Source organism: Rana temporaria, chromosome 1 (assembly GCF_905171775.1).
Source record: "Rana temporaria chromosome 1, aRanTem1.1, whole genome shotgun sequence".
Taxonomy (NCBI): domain Eukaryota; kingdom Metazoa; phylum Chordata; class Amphibia; order Anura; family Ranidae; genus Rana; species Rana temporaria.
This window is the reverse complement of record NC_053489.1, coordinates 153,232,090-153,238,089: the sequence shown is the minus strand read 5'-3', so window position 1 is coordinate 153,238,089 and position 6,000 is coordinate 153,232,090.

Here is a 6,000-nt window from a genome sequence, read left to right as displayed (position 1 = left end):
GAGCAGCTCCATAAAAGGTGGTCTGACCTGAAATTGCGGGAGCCGGAGTAGTATAGGAAGATCAAGAAAATTATTGACAAAAGTACGTATTTTTCATGTGTTTATTGCAAATTTCTTTATTATATTTATTTATTATATATATTATTATTATATTATATATTATATTTGCATGTTTTTCTCCATGTGCTTGGTTGGCCTGGTTGTACTTTTGAACATGGCAACTTTCAGGTTAGTGGCCAAAGTGTAGTATTTTTCCGTTCGTAGTAAACATTGTTACTCAAAAATCCGATGTTTTCCGTAGATCCAGGAAAACCACACGTGGTCATGCCTATTTGGCGTAAAACAAAGTTTATAAACATTGTTTTCAAGATGATGTGTTTGTTCGAACTTACTAGAATGTGAAATGCAAACCTGATTCATTCAGTGTAAAGGAGAGGATACTAAGCAGCTGGTTACACATCTGTACTCAGGAGCACCTGTGTGGCCCACCAAAACAACCTTTTTAGGGTCTCACACAAAGGATACTTTGGGGTGCCTCCATGTGTGTCACTTTGACAAAAAGCATCAGTATTCCAGCTTCGGGAAACGCCGAAAAAACAACGTGATGATTTTAGGAATGATCCAAAACAGACAATTGTACTCCACTTCCAAGCAATGTTTTCTATTTCTGCAATCCAATATCTGTGTGCACTGCTGAGTATACCTTTTGTTTCATTTTATTAGGGGATAGAAGAAGGGAGGACATCATTTGGAGGAGGCTAGGAAGCACAAACATGCTACACACCACCAACCTCGGCATGTGGAGGAGGTAGATGTGGAAGAAGGAGAGGTTGAAGAAGGAGAGGTTGAAGAAGGATGTGTGGAAGAAGGAGGTGTGGAAGAAGGAGAGGTGGAAGAAGGAGAGGTGGAGATTATCAGCACAACAGGTCAGTGTCTGTCACCACAGCTTCAGGTAAAGAGATGTAGGCCTGCATATTTCTAATAAACCCTTTTTTTTTTAGGGCATGAACATAGTGGTGTCACAGCAACTACTAGTACTCCTTTCTTAAGTGCTAGTAAAAATATCGTGATACAATAAATTATGGAATGCAGTAGTGACATGGACATTATGAGGAATAGGATGAATGTCATTGAACAAAAATATAAAAACATCATTGACATGATGGGGCGAAAAGTAGACTGACCCCACCCCCCTCCCACTATTTTTATATGTTGTGTTCTGTGCCCAAATTTGCATTGGATAATCCACAAGCCAAAATTTGAAGACGCACACAGTGTGTCAACATGTGCTATCTGCCATCACAGGATATCTATGTCTGTGCTTTGTGGGTGCAACCCCTTCCTCGCTACTCAAGTAAGTGAGAGGAAGGGTTTGCACCCCAAAAACACATCCATTGATCCCCCATGATGGCAGATATTACATGTTGACATTTGGCATGGGATCAGGATAGAAATCCCCATTTTGCCCAACAAAATGTGTGCATCTTCAAATTTTGGCTTGTTCAGGGGTGACATCACCCCATCTCATGTGTTTCTAATAATAAGGTTGAACTTTGTAAGTTCCATTTTTTTTAGATATTTGGTTGTTTTAACCATGCCTGGTTTTAGGCCAAAAAAAAAATAGATTTTCTACAAGAAAATTATAAAAATGCACGAGTTGTGCACAGAATAAACCCCCCCCCCCCCCAAAAAAAAATGTGTGGCTTCTTCTTTCTATGCTCAATACCAGTTTGTACATTTAAAAAAGTGAGTGATTACTGTGACAATTGTGGTTATTTACTAAAACAGAGAAATACATTTGGCACTACAAGTGCACTAGGAGAACCAGGGAGACAGATAAAATAAACACGGATGTAAGAATAACAAAACTATTTTTTCAAAGATCAAATTTGGTGTTTATTTTTTTTCTCTGTAAAAAATTAAATATGGTCTGGCATAGCGATGGCCCCCTACCGGTGAAGTACTCCACGTATTTTTGACGTACATCTTGGGCAGTTTGGGGGGCCAAGCCAGTACGGCCAGTGTCCAGGCCAGTTAGGGTTTCAGAATGTCTGGCCTCAGGCCCAAGGTTTTGAAAGGTAGGAAACTGAATGTCTGCGCAGAAAATTGTGCAGTATGCAGCAGCAAAATACAATGGAGTTAAGTTTATATTCCGCCATGTGTATGGCTGTCAGGAACAGGCGGAACCGGCTGGCCATTATCCCAAAGGCATTCTCGACAACCCTCTGGGCTCTGGCCAGCCAGTAATTAAAAACCCTCCTCTCTGGGGTGAGGGCTCTCTGAGGAAATGGCCTCATCAGGTGTGGTCCCAGCCTGAAAGCTTCATCCGCAACAAACACAAACGGCAGTCCCTCCACATTATCTTCATCCGGTGGCAGTGCCAGGCCACCAGTCTGGAGACGTCGGGCAAACTCCATTTGAGCGAATTCTCCACCATCTGACATCCGGCCATTCTTCCCCACGTCCACATATATGAATTCGTACTGTGCCGACACCACCGCCATCAACACAATACTATTAAAACTAGGGCTGTTACTGATCAAAATTTTTCAGTTCGATTAATCGCTTTTGGTTTTTTTAATCGATTAATCGACAAATTTCGATAAATTATAACGCACACACAGACCCTAATACTTTTAGCTGATCTCCTTGCAGGCTGATTCCCAGTGCAGCTACCAACAACTGGAAAAATGGATAGCAGGATACAAAAAACACAACGCTCGATGGGAATAGCATTAAAACTTTTATAGTCTTCAAGTAGGTAACCAAATAAATATTGCACTGGAGATAAAATCGATGTAGCTACATAAACTGTAAAAATAGTGCGAGTAATACCAAACGGTAGCAAAAGCAGTCATAAAAACATGTATGATACTGGTATAAAAATGTGTACAACAATACCACTGCTGAATCCAGATGAGGAGAGATTAACATTAGTCCGTCGGTATGTAGATGTCCCCTGAAGGGAACTATCACAACTCCCAGTGGATGGTTGTAGAATCCCAGGTTGATAGAGGGAAGTGATAGAGGGAAGTGTAACAGCCCTTGCGTGTGGCAGATAGTAAGGTCCCGCCGGCATGCAGATATGAAGGCACAGCAAAGGAGCCCTTCAGATGGACACGGCAAGCCCCGCCGGTGTCCGTGACATTACTGGATCTCCGACGGAACTCCCTGAAGGCCCAGAAGCCGGGGGAGAGGTGAGTACCAATCAAAAGAAATGTAATCGATCAAAAAGATTTTGATCGATCAAAAAAATTTAAGATTAATCGATTAATTAAAAGTTAATATGCACAGCCCTAATTAAAACCTTTATAGTTATAATAGTATGACCCCAAACGGGGTGGCGGCACTATGCGGACAAGTTTCCCACCTGGGCCGTTAGGGAAGTCCCACCGCTGGGCAAAATGGGATGCCACAGTCTGCCATTCCTGTGGCGTGGAAGGAAACTGTGGAGTCAAACAAAAAAAAAATAGTACTTTTGCACATAAACATTGCAATCAGATCACAAAAAGACATCCTTGTCCAACATCAGTATAACATTTATTTGAGTGAGTATTTCAAGCCCAAAATAAAATAGGCCCACTTATCAGACTCTTCACCCCTCTGATGGCCCATTAAACATTTGGGGGGGTTCTAGCTGAGTTTGGGCCTTGAAAAAAAAAACCTCTAGCACTCTGCCTAAATGGAATGAGAAACAAGACATTGGGACACATTTTAAGGGGGGGATTCTAGCTGAGTTTGGGCCCTGAAAAGAAAACACTCTAGCACTCTGCCTAAATGGAATGAGAAACAAGACATTGGGACACATTTTAAGGGGGGGGCAGAACTACAATGGAGCAGACAAAAAAAACACGTTTCAAACAGACTAGGCTAGGTGTGTTTGGGCCAAGGATAGCATGCTGGAGAGGTTAGTGAAGGGAAATATGCATGTAGGCTAAAAAAAGGGGAATTAAAAGCTTACAGCATGCATGGGGACAAAGGGGACATTCACAGCATATTACAATCATGGTTTTTAGGAAAGGATGAAAGAAATACAATACATTAGCATACATTAAATACATAGATTGTGATGTTAAAGGAGAAACTTACCTTAAGTCCTTCTGCATTACTTGGATGATGGCAGAACACGTCTCGGGGATGATGATCCCAAGCGCCTGGGGGGAGATGCCTGTTGAGAACTTGAGGTCCTGCAGGCTTCTCCCAGCCGCCAGGTACCTCAACGTGGCAATGAGCCTCTGCTCGGCAGTGATGGCTTGGCGTATAACAGTGTCCTGCCTTGTGATATAGGGGGACAACATATCCAACAGATGGTGAAAAACGGGGTCCGTCATACGGAGAAAGTTCCTGAAATCATCAGGGTTATTCTCCTGGATTTCCCGCAGCAGAGGCATATGAGAGAATTGATCACGCTGGCGCAACCAATTCTCGGCCCATGAACTCCTGCTCGCCCTGTTCACAGCCACAGATCGGGTAACATTACGAAATGCGGAAGCACGCCCATACGCAGCAACAAGATTGAGAACGTACTTCCAACATGGCTTCAAACCGGTCGGCTGGTCAGAACGAACTTTAAACAGAACGCACCTAGGAACAGCAAGGCCTATAAAGAACGACCTGAAAAACAGAAAACGAGCGGACAGGAACGCACTGCAAAAACAGATACAACCTGACTGCAAGCACTGAAAAAAAAGATACGAACCCACAAGCACGAACTCAACACCATAAAACGATCTGAAAAGCACGGAGAGTGAAAAGCACGAATCGGCTCTAACCAAACTTTTACTAACACGCGGTAACACAAAATCAGCAAAAGCAGCCCCAAGGGTGGCGCCATTGGATTTGAACTTCCCCTTTATAGTGCCGTCGTACGTGGTGACGTCACCGCATTCTGACACAATCGTTTTTTTTAACCAATGGTGTGTAGGCACGACTGATGAAAGTCAGCTTCATCGGATATCTGATGAAAAAATCCATCAGACCATTTTCATCAGATGAACCGATCGTGTGTACGTGGCATTAGAGAGAAAATGGCAACCAAAATGGCTTTGGTATTGTTCATAGCATATAATGAAAAATATACATAATATAAAAGGCTGTAATTGACCCGTTCTGTACCATGTGATCACTGTGACCAATCACAGAGATCAACAAAATAGTATTATTATTATTATTATACAGGATTTAAATAGCGACAACAGTTTGCGCAGCGCTTTACAACATCAGGGAAGACAGTACAGTTACAATACAATTCAATACAGGAGGGATCAAAGGGCCCTGCTCGTTAGAGCTTACAATCTAGAAGGGAGGGTCAAGTGGAACAAAGGGTAGTAGATGTGGGGGGTGATCAGATGGACAAAATTAAAGTACAGTTGTTAGATGTGGGTAGGAAAGGCTTCTCTGAAAAGGAGGGTTTTCAGGGATCCTCTAAAAGCTAATAGAGAAGGAGATAGACGGACAGATTGGGGTAAGGAGATCCATAGGCTTGGAGAGGCTCTGGAAAAGTCCTGGAGACGAGCATGAGAGGAGGTGATGAGAGAGCTAGAGAGCAGGAGGTCTTGAGAAGAACGAAGAGAACGATTAGGTTGGTATTTAGAGACTAGGTCAGTGATGTAGCTGGGGGCAGAGTTGTGGATGGCTTTGTAGGTAGTAGTTAGTATTTTGAATTTAATTTGTTGGGCGAGCGGAAGCCAGTGGAGGGTTTGACAGAGAGGAGCAGCAGAGACAGAGCGGTTGGTAAGGTGGATGAGTCTGGCAGCAGCATTCATGCAGCATTCATGATGGACTGAAGGGGGGTATGCAGCGGTAAGCCAATGAGAAGGGAATTGCAGTAATCGAGGTGAGAGATGACCAGGGAGTGAATTAAGAGCTTTGTTGTGTCATTGGTTAGAAAGGGGCGTATTTTGGAGATGTTGCGGAGGTTGAGGCGGCAAGATTTGGACAGTGATTGGACATGGGGCTTGAAGGAGAGTTCAGAGTCCAGGACTACTCCTAGGACCTTGG